The sequence below is a fragment of the Ranitomeya variabilis genome, chromosome 3 (genome assembly GCF_051348905.1).
Source record: "Ranitomeya variabilis isolate aRanVar5 chromosome 3, aRanVar5.hap1, whole genome shotgun sequence".
Lineage (NCBI taxonomy): Eukaryota > Metazoa > Chordata > Amphibia > Anura > Dendrobatidae > Ranitomeya > Ranitomeya variabilis.
Window position 1 is genome coordinate 611,466,713 of NC_135234.1, and position 16,650 is coordinate 611,483,362.

Here is a 16,650-nt window from a genome sequence, read left to right on the forward strand (position 1 = left end):
GAAGGAAGTGGCGCAAACAGTAAGTGGTACATAACGAAGAAAACAGATACACCACCATCCAAATTGTCAATATTCTGATTCTAAGATAAATCGGTAATTCTGATCGTGTGAAAGTCTTATTGCATCCAATCTATTAACCTTAGGGCACCTATGAGGAGCACCTCAAACAAGGCTGTCATCAGGGTCCACTTTGATCATCAGTTTTTTAAAGGGAGTTTTTCCAGCATAAAATGACTATATAGGTGGGAAGGTGCCCTGAACTACTCGGTCACACCAAGGGTGCATGGGGCAACTGTGCTTGGTTTGAGCAGTCGTTTAAGGCCAAATTCAGACCGCTTTGAAATATGATCAGTGTACAGACCGAAATGAATGGAATGGCCTCGAGTCCCCTGACCCGAATACAACAGCTTCATATATGCCTATGAGGCAGTGGATTTGGGATGGGAGACCACGGCCAGTATTATGGAAGACTGACTGTGGCCTTCAAAAGAACAGCGATCAAAGCATGGCATTAGTTCACACCTCCACTAACCAGAACAAAAAGTAGTAGTCTGCTTCCACTGTGTCAGAATATAAACCAGAAAAGACTGCAAACGACCCTAAACGGAGCAGGAAATCACAACTGATAAATATGGTAGAGGCTCAAACTAGTTAATTAAATAAGTGGTGCATTATCTCTTGCTAGGCTCCTACATGTGAGATGTCCACTGTTTAGGAGGTTTTACCAGCAAGGTAACTTCCCCAAACTGATACTATTCTCATACTCTGAAGGGGATGGCCGCCATTTTACCTTTCAAGTGAACTAACTGCCAGCGATAAGCTCTTGGCTTTCACAAATCCTTCTGTAATCCAAATTGTTCTTTTATTCACGATCTCTTTCTAAGATTCCTCTGACTTCCCGGGATGTCACGTGAGCTTCTCCTTGAGTTCCTGGCTCACAAATCTGATGTGACATTACGATCCAGTGACTTTCATGCTGTGTGGGTTCAGCAGAGCTCACTCACCGAGTCTGTGTATGTGGCGACAGACACAGCTGCCCAGCACCCTGCACATGCCGTCCCCTCACACTCCATGCTCTATATCCTGTGTAATAAACATACACAATGCTGTAACCGCGCCATTACACACATCCATTTACCAATCTCTCTCCATCTATTCGTAGAACATGATTGGTCAGTGAGGGGGAGTAGGGGATCATCTTTATTGTCGGGGCTGGTGTACTAGTGCTGTGTGTTACTTCTTTGTATTGTATCAGTGACTTGCTTGCAGCGATTATTTTTCTTGCTACGCAGTTTAGCGATCAGGTGAATCCTTTTTTTTATTGATAGATCGGGCGATACTGAACGCTGCGATACCAAATATGTCTAGGTTTGGGGTTTTTTATTGTTTTATTTTGAACGGGGCGAAAGGGGGGGGTAATTTGAACTTATGTTTTTCTATTTTTTTAATATTTAAATTTTTTTTTTTTTTTTGGAGACTAGAAGCTGGCAGAACTTGATTGGCTCTGCTACATAGGAGCGATGCTCAGATCGCCTCTATGTAGCAGAATTACTGCATTGCTATGAGCGCCGACCACTGGGTGGTGCTCATAGCAATCCAGCATCAACAACGATAGAGGTCTCAAGGAGATCTTGGGTTGTCATGTCGACACACCGATGAGCCCCGATCACGTGACGGGGGTCAGCGGTGCCCGTATATCCAGCCCGATGGCCTGAAGAGCGCGTTAAATGCTGCTGTCAGCGTTTGACAGCGGCATTTAACTAGTTAATTGGCGCAGGTGGATCGTGATTCCATTCACGTCTATTGCAGGCACATGTCAGCTGTTCAAAACAGCTGACATGTCCCGGCTTTGATGCGGGGTCACCGCCGGAGCCCACATCAAAGCTGGGGTACTGACATCGGACGTACTATCCCGTCCGAGGTTAGAAAGGGGTTAAGGCAAGTATACCCAACACACCAATTTTAGAGGCACAGGCCAACCATCTGATGTGTATGGGAGTCTTCCACAAAGCATGTTGGGGAGACAGAATTGAGCAATTTAAAATAAAATGCTCAATCCTTGTTTCTGGTAGTAACTTACTCTCCTCCGATACAGAGCACATGCACACTCAGCTGAGCATACATGTGTAATGTTAAATTGGGAAGGGATTTACCTAATTGTATGTACATATGGCCATTTTTACAGTCTTTTTGGCTTCTGATCTTGCAGTTTTTTCAGTCTGATAGGATTGGGGTCTCTTATCCCATATTGGTATAAATACAAATAATAAAACACAAGATTTTCCTATGAAATGAAGTCACGAACAGATTGCATAACATGCTAACTGTGCTACTGAAGGGGTTGTCCGGACTTAAACTAAAAGTGGGCAGTCATTCTGTGTGACTGCAGACCTCAATCTTCACATCACGTGCTGTGAGGATTCTCTGGTATCAGTTTCAGGAGCAGCGGGCTAAGATTGTAAGTATGCGGTTTGCATAAATGCGGTCACATGCAGACTAAACGTGCACAGCCGTGTATTGAGCAATGATGGATACAGTCTAGTCAGAATGTGGCCAGATGTATGCAAACCACACACTTGCGGTAACACGAGCACCTGCTCCTGACGCTGGAGAAACCTCACCGTGCATGAAGTGAGGATTCACAAGTCTGCAGTCACCCCGACGAACCGCAGATTTGTAGCACAATACAGGACAACCTCTTTAATAAGCTGCTGCGTATTTTGCTTTCTACTTTTCTCAGTTTGTCAGCAGGGAAAACAATGCTGGTGATTGTCACGTTAATGTACTCCATGTCCCTGGGTTCTCAGTGTTATTGTGGGAGTGCAGTGAATTGCCTAATTGTGTAGCCAGGTGCTTTCTGTTGCTAAGTGATGATAATTAAAGTTCTGGTGGAAATGCCGCTAAGTGGCTGCACCTGCATTACATGAAGGTGTCCTACACAGTCCGATCCACAGAGACAATACCCAGCCCAGACTCAGCGAGGAACCCAATGTCATCGCACACATTAATAAGCCTACAGTACTTTTTGTCAGATGAGGTCACCTTTTGTGTCTATTTTCCGAGTCTCGCTGACATTCTGTACGCTACGGAGTTCTGATTACCAAGGTTTGTATGCAAAACAGGCGAAGTGAGGATGCAATTAGCTGCATTTCCATATTTGACAATGTAATTACTAATTAAATCAACTAACATTTGGCAGATGCTAAATATAAAAGGGAAAAAAAAAAGAGAATTGACATTGCCACATTTAAATAAAATTACTAGTGTGTACATGACCCTGTAGACCGGGGCTTGTGTCATCCATTTACTGCATATTCGGAAAGGTTTTTGGTTTCACTTATTTATCTAGTAAATCACTGAGACCAATTAATTTATGTTTAAAGGTCTTAATTGAAAAGTATAGAAGCAAAGTGAATTCTCAACATCACATATTTATACCTGCACTTTACACTGGGATTTTACATGCAGTTCACATGCACAAAAACACACAAATGAAAATGACAGAAGCACATAATTGGACACAAGGGAGAATTTATTACGAATGGAAATTTTAAAGTCAGTTTTGCTCATGGCTATGCGGTCTTTTTTCTTTTTTTTTACTCAAAATATTGCAGGTTGTTTGGTTAACGCCTTCCCGTAAGCAGCCAGGTATAGAGCGGAGTGGAGCGCCGTAGCACACCCGGCATCTGCTTTCAACAGCAACGACAGGAGCTAGCTCCGATCACTACTGCTATCCCTTTAAATGCCACATTCAGGCTCTGACAGCATTTTGGGCATGTATCCCTGGTGGAGATCTTTGGTAGGCGCCCATGTTCTGATCACAATGATTACACCAGCAGCCGGGGGCATCCTGCAGGGCTTTATAAGAGACAATAATTGTACCTACATAGTACAGTAATAGATTATTGTGGAAGATATAACAGTTGATCAAAAGATGGCAGTTTGACACGACTCGGATTCTTGCTAAATATTCGGGAAATATTGTACTTTACTAATAAAACCATTACAGAAACGTCACTTATTGCAGCACAACGTGCACTGAAAATAAAGAAAGAGGTGCAGGAACTGACTTGTTTGGTTCTAGTTATCTCCCTCTTCGGGAATAGTTGTAAAGCCCAGTTGTGCTGCAGGACTTATTGCAAGGATTCCCAGAGCGCACACTTTTATGAAGCAATCCCATTTCAGAAATGTGATTTTTAATCATCTGTGAAGAATGTGGTTATTGCTCAATCTGTGCCGCGCTCTGTCAGGACACATTGCTTTTCTCATGGCGTGTGGGAGATAATTGTAAGTGCAAGATATTATCTGGGTCTAACCACAAGAGAATTATTTATTTGGGGATAATAGATCTGCACTGGGTAAATGAGTTCTAACTAAAGCATGTGATTAATGAGTGGGACTGAAGCAAGGACATTCCAACTTGTTCCCAGTAAAAGTAGAGACCTTTTCAAGAAGAAATTCATCCACAGCTTGTTACAATTGAGACACATGAACAAAGGAGAATGTAATTAAAAGGTTGGATATGCCTCAGGAATAAACAACTAAAGGGAACTGTACCATCACAAGCTCAACCTAAAGTATCTATAAAGAACATACGATAACGGCCATGAACACCACTGCAATATCATTTTTTTCATCATTATATATCTGCTGCCTACAAGCAAAATATAGCAACTTTCTAAAGTGTTAATTCAATATTTTCTAACAGATTGCTGCTGTAGGTTCTTTAAAAAGCTGGATACATTTCCAAAACCGATACAAATCCCTGTTATTTCCCTCTCTTTTCTCAGTGTTACAGATAGCAGGAGGGAAGGGAAAGGGATGGTACACATTTCAAGAAGGTGGAGAGGGGGCATAATATGGGAGGGCACAGAAAACAGGATATAGGCAACGAGGAAAGCACATGGAAAGGAAATTGCAGAATTGCAGCTGTACCAATGTATGAAAGCTAGTGTGATGTAATGTAAAACTAAAGCAAGGGAAGACAGCACCATAGATGGACCTCACATCCTGCATAGGCTTCAGACTGCATATCTAAAGGTCAGAAAATGAATAAATGAGTATTAAAGAAAGAAATGTATTGTTTATACTTAGTCAATAAAATTGCATTAACATAAGTAAAAATTAGTTCTGCCATGTCATAGGTATCCATGCCCTTTAAACATATACCGCATATAATCGAGTATAAGCCGAGATTTTCAGCCCACTTTTTTGGGCTGAAAGTAACTCTCTCGGCTTATACTCGAGTCATACCCAGGGGTCGGCAGGGGAGGGGGAGCAGAGCTGTGTAATAATACTCACCTGCTCCTGGCGCGGTCCCTGCACATCTTTTCCCCGGCAGCTTCTTCCTGTAGTGAGCGCTCACATGGTATCGCTCATTACAGTAATGAATATGGACCCGACTCCCATAGGGGTGGAGCTGCATATTCATTACTGTAATGAGCGGTACCATGTGACCGCTCACTAAAGAAGCTGCCAGCGTCGGGGAACAGACATGCAGCGACGGCGCCAGGACCAGGTGAGTATAATGCAGTGCGCGATATTCACCTGCTCCCCGTTGCACCGTCAGCACCGCTGCGTCTTCCGCGTCCTCTGCAGTGACGCTCAAGTCAAAAGGGCGTGATGACGCGATTAGTGCGCGCCACCCTCTGCCTGAACGTCAGTGCAGAGGACGCGGAAGACACAGCGGCAGAACGCGGAGCAGGTGAATATACCAAGTGTCGGGGGCCTGAGAGGTGAGTATATGATTTTTTTATTTTTATTAATCGCAGCAACAGCATATGGGGCAAATATCTGTATGGAGCATCTTATGGGGCCATGTGCAGCGTTATATGGGGGCAAATATCTGTATGGAGCATCTTATGGGGCCATGTGCAGCATTACATGGGGCAAATATCTGTATGGAGCCATGTGCAGCATTTTATGGGGCAATTATCTGTATGGAGCATCTTATGGGGCAAATATCTCTATGGAGCATCTTATGGGGCCATAATCCACATTTGTGCAGCATTATATGGGGAATATTTTAATATGGAGCATCTTATGGAGTCCATCATGAACTGTATGGAGCATTATATGGGGCTCCTGATTCAATATGGATATTCAAAAACACTTAACCTACTGATGTCTCAATTAATTTTACTTTTATTAGTATCTATTTTTATTTTTGACATTTACCGGTAGCTGCTGCATTTTCCACCCTAGACTTATACTCGAGTCATTAAGTTTTCCCAGTTTATTGTGGCAAAATTACGGGGGGGTCGGCTTATACTCGGGTCGGCTTATACTCGAGTATATACAGTACTTAATTAAGGTTAATTACAGATAGATATATATATATATATATATATATATATATATATATATATATATATATATATATACACACACATACATATTCACACACACACATAATATAGTATAACATTTTAGGACTTTTGAATTTTAATTATATTTTTTAGATATAGATCAACATTTTTTATTCATTGGCCTGGATAATTTTACAAGCTTCAATTACTTTTTTATTATTTTTATCAGTTTTATTATTAAAACTGTGGCCTCTTTATATTCAGCCAGGAAGAGGGTGTCATCATTTCTTATATACAATACGTTTCTAGAAGAATCGCTTACTGTGCACGTCATTGATCTTCGAGCTTCCAGGTCGGTCATAATTACACTTGTTAGGGACCTAACTGTGCTATTCAGGAATTATAGGCAGGTTGTTTAGTCGTCGGCAAAAGTTTTAAAGAGGTTGCTCAGAACTTCTTTTTTTTTTTATTAACTATGTGCTTTAAATTTAACAGGCTGGTAGTTGCTAACCACCAGCTTGTTCTGGCGCAGGTTCAGACCGCGATTACCGGTGATTCAGAAGCTCAACACAGCAGCTCTGCTTCCAGGCTACTCTGTTGACAGAACGTGACTTTCGACATCATATTGCTCGTCAACCGGCTTCTTGCAGCCAGTCAGAGGGAAGCCAACTGTCAATCATCATGACATCGGAAATCACACCCAGTCAACAGAGCAGAGCGGAAGAGATGTTGTTGCTCTGCTTCCGGCAGGAGCGGTCCATGACTGCTCTGTTCTGGCACAAATAAGCGGCAGACACAAAAGGCAGGTAGTTAGCAACTCCCTGCCTGTTAGTTCTTCTGCACAGATTTTATTATTTTTTTTTTTATTTCCATGGTTAACCCTTAAGTTCACACAGGGCGTTTTTGCTATTTTCTGCAGCAAAACCTGATCTTCTTGGCAGGAAAGAAGTTGTGGCAAAACGCAGGTTTAGATGTGTTTTTGGTGCATTTTTTGTGTCTCTTTGTCCATGCTAATGTCCATTGACTTTCTGCAGTAAAAACGCTGCAAATAATGATACCTGCTTTTTTTTCGACACCCATTCAAGCCAATGGGTGAAAACCGCTGCAAAAACGCTGAAAGAAGTGACATGCTCTATGTCCAAAACAAAAGCAGCAAAGTACAAAATCCTGATATTCCTTCTCACCATGATTTAACGGGAAACTACTTTCTATTTTGCAATTATAAACATTTAAATATTTTTATTGCAAATTATTTAAGACCTAATGCGTCTTTTCCAAACTTCTAAAACATGAATCCTCTGAATGGTGGGGTTAGAGAACGGATGATAAAAGTAACACAAAAAACCCAAAGGAACACAGTAAAATCTGTATTTTCATTCACATTTCACTTAAGAATCTGCTTGCACGGAAACTAGGTATACAGGAAGAAGAATAGAAAGAAACTACAATGCAAGCGCAGCATACAGTTAAAATAATGATGAAAACAATTCAATATTGGGCTTTGTAATGTAATTTCTATAGGGAAAAATAGAAAAATCACATGACCTTCCCTTGGCACGCTAATCCCATAGGAGATGATTTGTAAGAAACCAGAAAATTACTATAGATCCAGAGAACGGCTACGGATTCTCACTGCACTTTTATTTTACAGATTAAACAAAACAGTGAAATAGAAAAAGTAAAAAAATAAATAAATAAAAGACATAGAAACGGATTATTCCCCAACAAAGAGCATTCAATGCCATGTGAAGGTGAAAAGTATGGTACACCCTAATTCTTCACAGCTGGGATTAACAAATCTGCTGGGCAACAGATCTGCTGAAATATGCAGTGCCTATTATTTTCCGTCAGAGACCTTATATCACAGCATATTCCTGCTGCACCTGCAAAGCAAAAATAAGTGGACGGTAGATGGAAATAAAAAGTTACCTGTTTCTTATGGACTTGTCTACAGCAATTTAATACTCCAAAGAACGGATAAATCTGCAAAACAAAAGGAAAATCATAAAAAAGAAGCAAGAGTTTAAATATAAAAGTGTATTCACATCTGTACAGACATTTACAGCTGCCCACAAGACAGCGCTCGTTACCTACAAGAACTCCTGGATGAATTCGCCATCATCACAGGTCATTATTGCTTGTCGATTACTTATTGGCAGGAACCTAAGGCTGTGTTTCCACGCAGAAGTCATGCTGTGGCTTTTACTTGCAGCAGCCCTATACTGCTGAGGTCTTTATTAGGGTTTGTGCAAATGACGTCTTTTTTTAGGGTTTGTGCAAATGACGTCTTTTTTTAGGGCAGTATGCTTTTTAATGTTCAGTGTTTTGTAGAATACGCACGTAATGGAGCAAGGAGCAGTTTTTATCTTCTTGATTATCAGATGTACATTAGGCTAAGTTAACAATAAGAAAACGCTAAGCAAGTTCCCATGTAGCATCTTAGTGCATAAAATACAATGGCCCAAAGCACTTTGTGCCCCACACAGAATGACTCATATTGTACCAGACATACAGGTATATAGCAGTGTCCTCAGATAATCTTCTGTTCCAACAGTGTACAAATGTGCCAGAAACCACAGTGTACATAGAAAGGACCACAAAAGGTAATATGTGTGAGGCTAAGTGCACACGTTGCAGAATTGCCGTGGAAATTTCCGCGGCAATTCTGCAACTCCCTGCCGCGGGTATATCGCATGCGGAATTGGCATGCGTTTTCACGCTAAACACTAGTGTTTTGCAAGAGTAATTAGCTTGCAGAATGCTAGTGTTTTCCAAGCGATCTGTAGCATCGCTTGGAAAACTGATTGACAGGTTGGTCACACTTGTCAAACAGTGTAATAAGAGAAAGAGTGTTAAAAATAATAAAAAATAAATATAAAATAATGATATTCTCACCTTCCGGCGTCCCGTGCAGCTTTCCTGCTTCTCGTGATGCTCCGGTCTCAGTAATACTTTGCGGCATGACCCCAGATGATGTACGGTCTCGCGAGACCGCTACGTCACACAGGTCATTTTCGCAATGCTTTACTGGGACCGGAGCGTCGCGAGGAGCGGGAAAGCTGCACGGGACGCCGGAAGGTGAGAATATCATGATTTTTTATTTAATTATTATTTATTTTTAACAATTATATGGCACCCGGGGCCTGGAGGAGAGTCTCCTCTCCTCCAACCTGGGTACCAACCGCACATGATCCGCTTACTTCCCGCATGGTGGGCATAGCCCCATGCGGGAAGTAAGCGGATCAATGCATTCCTATGTGTGCGGAATTGCCGCGATTCAGCACTTTAATGAATATGCTGCGTTTTTTTCCAGAATGCTCTGTATTATATGTAATGGGAAGTAGAGCTTGGGATATTGCAGAAATAATCTAAAATTTAAAAAAACACAATTGTAATAAGAATTCGAGCCCATGCTGTCCTAGTTTGAGTACTATGTATACAAAGAGATCAGAATGTGGCGTCAGAGCTACATTCAACCGGAAGCCTCCGAGTGGCCATCCTTTTACAAATAGATGACAGTCCTGGTTTCCAGACACTGCTCAGGAGTGAAACACTCTAATCCGTTTTGCCCAAGTCATCTTCTTCAGTACAAAGTGAGATTGATACCACTAGGATGCTGGTTTCTTGGCCATGACGTTCCAGGTTGGCGTCTTGTACATGGTGGCAGTGCTGTGTGCATAAAGGGATGTAGGGTCCGTGTAACTCCCCACTGCGGAGCTGAAGGCACTCTGCGTACCTTCAGGCTGTGTGCACACGTTTAGGAATTTTCGCGTTTTTTCACTATAAAAACACGATAAAACTGCAAAAAAAATGTTTACATTAAGCATCCTATTTTTAGAATGCATTCCGCATTTTTGTGCACATACTGCGTTTTTTTCCACGGCGGAATCGCAATATTCTAGGCTAATATTATGGTAAATCAGTGTATGACTTGCGTTCCTCTAAGCAATACTGAATACTAATCCTTCCCAGGAATCTAAATATTCAAGACCGGCAGCATGCGGGAACATAGATAAAGCTTGTGTCCCTTTAAGCTAAGTAAAATGTAAAGCATTATATGCCAAGGCTGAAGCTATTAGTGAGATCAATATATCTTCCACCACCTTAATAAATCATTATATTACAGCGCTAATGCCGGATGAGAATATCCCAGCTAACCAGGCAAAGCTTCCATATCAGTAAGGAAGCCTACATTTAAATTACAGCAGCCTAATTGGCGTACAAAGAGGCGCTGCAAGATACCGGTCCCTGCCCTGTTTGACATGCAGCAGTTTCAAATCAATATTCGGGGAAGGAGGGAGCTTAGGCAGATTAAAGGAAGAAAATGAAATAAAATGTGTTGACCGTTTTCTATTCTGTCTTTTCCCAAGTCATACACAAACATGAGGAGACAAAGAGTTACACCTCTAATCATGATGAAAATTATTATCCTGGGGTAAGAAACATTCCACTCCACAACACTCAATACAGTCACTTTTCAAGCCTGGATAAATGCTCGGAGACGCATTGTGCAGCAGGATGAGTATCCCCAGTGAACACAATTTCCACATATTGATGTCTTGATGCAAATTGCTGTGCTTAGATGTATCAAGAGCTGAATATATATTGGTTCGCCCTGGCTACTACTGCTGAGCTTTGTTTCACAGTCACTAAACCCGAGAAGAAATATGCAAAATACACAATTTTAGAATTCTCCATGGAATTACTACTACTAGAGAATAAATCCTTATTGTAGTGATTTTTTTCTATTCCCAGACATGAATGATATAGCAAATCTGACATTTATATTACTAAAAACACTATAATAAGAGGAAGGGAACCGTACAATATAGTGGTAAAAGTCTGTTTTTACAGAGGAGGAGCAGATTCTGTCATATTTAAGGAAAAACACAGCTCGAAATGCAACAATTTTTCAATTTTTCTTTTCAAGAGGATGTACCCCTTGGTGGAACCTGACAGACTCTCCTATTAGGCTACGTTCACATTTGCGGCTAGCGCCGCAGCGTCGGGCGCCGCAGCGGCGCCGCATGCATCATGCGCCCCTATATTTAACATGGGGGCGCATGGACATGCGGTGCACTTGCTTTTTGCGCCGCATGCGTCCCTGCGGCGCCCGCGTCGGGGCGCGGAGGACGCAGCAAGTTGCATTTTTGCTGCGTCCAAATTCAATGGAAAAAAGGACGCATGCGGCGCAAAAAGCAGCGTTGTGCATGTGTTCACATTTGCGCTGTGCGTTGCGGCGGCGACGCTGCGGCGCACACCGCAAATGTGAACGTAGCCTTAGACAATGGAGTCCATCAGTAACTGCGGTGTGTAATAAGCAGGAACATTTTAATACACATGCAAATGAGACATTACGTGCTCTGGGTGTAACAGAGCACTTAAATAGCCTCTGCAGATCGGTTGCTGCCAGAACTAGCCTCTTTAGTTAGCTTATTGATACCTCAATGTCTCAAGTCTTCACCTGGTGCTTGAGGTCACACCAAGCTAAAGAGACTGGCGATGGACAGGGAAACAACCAAGGGATACAAAGTATAGTCAAGTGCTCTGTCAAGCAGGGCTGTGGAGTCGGTAAGCCAAACCTCCGACTCCCAACTCCTCAATTTACATGACACCAACACCACCAAAATGGACTCCGACTACACAGCCCTGCTGTCAAGCCCTAATGCCTCATTTGTATACATATGAAAGAAAACGCTAATTTCTAGGGAATGCAGCAACAACTAGAAGATATAAAAATGTTGCTGGATATACATTTCAAAGACCTACATTCCCATATATGCAGTTTGGGGGACGTGAAGGGGATTTTATCTTTTTGACAGATTCCGTTAAAAGGACCCAATAAACATTAAAATGAAATCCACATACCGTATATACTCGAGTATAAGCCGAGATTTTCAGCCCATTTTTTGGGTTCAAAGCCCCCTCTTGGCTTATACTCGAGTCATACCCAGGGTTCGGCAGGTGAGGGGAAGCGGGGGCTGTCTAATTATACTCACCTGCTCCTGGCGCAGTCCCTGCAGGTCCCTGTTTTCCTAGCGCCACAGCTTCTTCCTATACTGAGCGGTCACATGGTACCGCTCATTACAGTAATGAATATGCTGCTCCACCTCCCATAGGGGTGGAGCCGCATATTCATTACTGTAATGAGCGGTAACGGTGACCGCTCAATATAGGAAGAAGCTGCGGCGCCGGGAAAGCAGGGACTGCATCGCGCCAGGAGCAGGTGAGTATAATGGGGAGGTGGAGCGGTGCGCGATATTCACCTGCTCCTCATTCCGGAGCCGCTCCATCTTTAGCATCTTTTGCAGTGACGCTCAGGTCAGAGGGCGCGATGACGTGGTTAGTGCGCGCCCTCTGCCTGAACGTCAGTGCAGAAAACGCTGAAGATGGAGCGGCGCCGGAACGAAGTCAGGTGAATATTGAAAGCGCCGGGGGCCTGAGCGACGGAGACGTGAGTATGTGATTTTTTTTTTTTTTTTCATTGCAGCAACAGCAAATGGGGCAAGTGTCTGTATGGAGCATCTTATGGGGCCATAAGCAACGTTTGTGCATGATTATATGGGGCAAATATCTTTATGGAGCATCTTTTGGGGCCATAATCAACGTTTGTGCAGCACTATATGGGGCAAATATCTTTATGGAGCATCTTATGGGGCCATAATTAATGTTTGTGGAGCATTATATGGGGCAAGTGTCTGTATGGAGCATCTTATGGGGCCATAATTAACGTTTGTGGAGCATTATATGGGGCAAATATCTTTATGGAGCATCTTATAGGGCCATAATCAACATTTGTGCAGCATTATATTGGGCACATGTGTCTATGGAGCATCTTATGGGGCCATTATTAACCTTTATGCAGGATTATATGGGGCATATTTTAATATGGAACATCTTATGGGGCCATTATAAACTTTATGGAGCATTATATGGGGCTCCTAATTCAGACACTTAACCTACTAATGTCTCAATTAATTTTACTTTTATTGCTATCTATTTTTATTTTTGACATTTACCGGTAGCTGCTGCATTTCCCACCCTAGGCTTATACTCCAGTCATTAAGTTTTCCCAGTTTTTTTGTGGCAAAATTAGGGGGGGGGGGGGGGTCAGCTAATACGCGAGTATATACGGTATATGAGCAGAGAATTCATTTTCCCATAATGTAATGCGTATTGGGGCTTCCCAACCTTTGCCCAAAAGATGAAGTTGGTTGGAGATAAGGACCAGAGGCTTTTTATTGAAACATCTGATCATTTTGGTGTCCTGGAAGATAAGTTGTCATCTGGATTTTAAGAACACTTGAACATTAGGTTGAGCCAAGCATTTATGTGTAGGGGAAGTAGGTAATGATCACAGATGACCAAAAGATATCCAAGGTAAGGACACCTCCAGAGTAGTCAGTAGGGAGGGAAGGTCTGTACGTGTTTGTAAAAGTTATGAGATGTTAGACAAAGCAATCATATTTGAAATAACATTAAAAGCCCTAATGCATAATACGGTAGATAGGGGAGATGACTGCCAGCCAAAAGCGGACTCCCCCATACACAGTAACACTCAGCTCAAGCTGGCACTCCTGAGAACAGCTAACAGACACTTCTGGCAGCAGCTTATCGCATGGAAAACAAAAGAGGTTTGGCCATTGAAATTCAACAGTTGGGAGACACCAAACTCTTTAAAGGATCAGCAGGTTCGGCCACCTTATCTATTGTGTATGGGGCCTTTAGACTCATCTGCTATTTATCATTTTTTTTGCAATAATTTGGAAACAAGAATTTTGCCCGAATACGTATGATATTAAAATGTTGCTAGGAGCATGAGAAGATTGATACGTCTATGGCAGGAGGGTGGCTGAAGTACGATTACTGCTCTGTAGGGAATAAAATTAACACACAAAATGATCAGGAAAAAGGTGTCCCCACACTTGTTCTTGCAGCGCCATCAATACCATCAATTCATGTGACATGCCATTATACTATTCATCGTGCGAGTCATCTCACTTCTGCTGGTAAACAATGGAGTCATGATTCATGGAGGAAATTATGATGGATCGCGCAAACGCTTGATAAGGGTTTTGTAAGCATAAGGGTAAGATATGAAAACCAGTACTGAACAGTTATGTCACTGACAACAGCCCATAGCAACTAAAGAGAAAACACGGTGCGTCTCCAAAGGTAAAACTGCGCACAAAATACACCCGCCAGGAGACATAAATGTGATCTAAACTGGGCCTAAGCAGTTAATATCACATTGTGACGTACACACAGGGTAATGCTTCCAATATACATTAACCCCTTAGTGACAGAACCAATTTTAACCTTAATGACCAGGCCAAATTTTTAAAATCTGACCAGAGTCACTTTATGTGGTTATAACTCTGGAACACTTCAACGGATCCCACTGATTTGATGATTGTTTTTTTTTCGTGACATATTGTACTTCATGATAGAGGTAAAATTTGTTCGACATGACTTAAGTTTATTTGTGAAAAAAAATTGAAAATTTTGCAATTTTCAAACTTCTCATTCTTATGCCCTTAAAATCAGAGAGTTCTCTCAAAAAATATTTAATAAATAACATTTCCCACATGTCAACTTTACATCTGCATCATTATTGAAAGATAATTTTTTGGGGGGTAGAACGTTAGAAGAGTTAAAATTGATCAACAATTTCTAATTTTTCTAACAAAATTTACAAAACCATTTTTTTTAGGGTCATGTCAACTTTGAAGTGACTTGTGGGGAGGTCCTATATGACAGAAAATACCCAAGAGTGACACCAGTCTAAAAACGGCACCCCTCAAGGTACTCAAAACCACATTCAAGAAGTTATTAACCCTTTTGGTGCTTCGCAGGAACTAAAGCAATGTGTAAGGGAAAAAAATGAACATTTTACTTCAAGGATATTTACCAGGGGTATAGTGAGCATCATGAACCCACAGGTATGACACAGAATTTAATAACATTAGGTCGTCATATTGAAAATGTTCCTTTTTTTCACCAAAATGTTGGTTTAGCACAAAAATTGGAATTTTACAATGGATAATAAATGAAAAAGGACCACATAATTAGTTACGCAATTTCTCCTGAACGCAATGATATCACATGTGGTCAAAAACTTCTGTTTGGGCACTTGGCAGGGCGATGAAAGGAAACATTTGTCTGGAATAGACTGTGAATACCACGTCGGATCTGGAGAGCCCCTGACATGCAATAATAGCAAAAAAAACAAAGTGACGCCATTTTGGAAACTAGATCCCTCAAGGAACTTACGCTATCTAGGCGTGTGTTGAGAATTTTTAACCTACAGGTGATTCACAAAAACGTATAACTTTTAGATGCGAGAACAAAAAATATATATATTTTTTACACTAAAATACTGTTTTCACACGAAATTTATAATTTACGCTAGGGGTAATGGGAGATATTGGACCCAACAATTTTGTATGCAATTTCTCTCGAATGTGGTAGTACCCCATATGTTAATGGACACTGCAGTTTTGTGCATATGGCAGGGATTGGATGGGAAAGAGCATTAGGCCCTTTCACACATCAGGTTTTTGCCGTCAGGCACAATCCGGCGAATTTTGAAAAAACGAATCTGGCCGCCGGATCAGTTTTTTCTCATAGACTTGTATTAGCGCCAGATTGCCTCACATTTCATCCGTTTTTTAATGGATCTGTCGAAAATTCGTTTTCCGGCGGGCGGAAAAAACGGACATAGGAACGTTTTTTCTGTCCGTCGAATAACGGATGAAACGTGAGGTTAAATGATTGAATCAGCGATGGATTCCATTTTTTTTTAATCAAATCATGCATTTTTTCATTCTGGAGTCTCTGTCCCTCTCTCTCTCTCTTCCCCAGAATCCAAAAATAGCCGGCAGATCCACAAACTCAGATCCATCGCATCAGTTTTTCACAATTTCCGACGGATCCGTTATTTTAAAAATTTGCCGGATTGTGCCTGAAGACTGATGTGTGAAAGCAGCCTTACTTGGCTTTTTGAATGCAGCTCTTGTTTGAATAGATTGTGGGCTCCATTAGCTGAGCCCCTAAGGTTCCAAAAAAGCAGAAATCCCCCCAAGTGGCCCAATAATATAAACGTCTCTGAGTAAGGAATTAATCTATGAGTATAGTGAGCATTTTGAACCCATAGGTGTCTCACAGATTTTATAAAATAACAAGTATATGTGCGTTTTTTTGTTTATTTTTGTTTTATCACAAATGATTTATGATTTGTGTTTTCTTTTTTTTTACATTTTTCTACATATTTTATTTATTTTTTTGCACTCTTTACTTAGTACCACTGTGGGACATATATAATTTTTATTTTGATTACTGG

General features: G+C 41.5%; 1 protein-coding gene across 5 annotated transcripts in view; it reads right to left on the bottom strand.

Moving 5' to 3' along the window:
• Window positions 1-16,650, bottom strand: part of ENOX1 (ecto-NOX disulfide-thiol exchanger 1) — a 768,733-nt gene that overhangs the window by 482,782 nt on the left and 269,301 nt on the right. For all 5 annotated transcript variants that reach the window (XM_077297345.1, XM_077297342.1, XM_077297343.1 and 2 more), the window contains one exon: window positions 8,238-8,291. The gene's annotated coding sequence lies outside the window, so the exon portion shown is untranslated. The remainder of the gene's footprint in view (window positions 1-8,237; window positions 8,292-16,650) is intronic.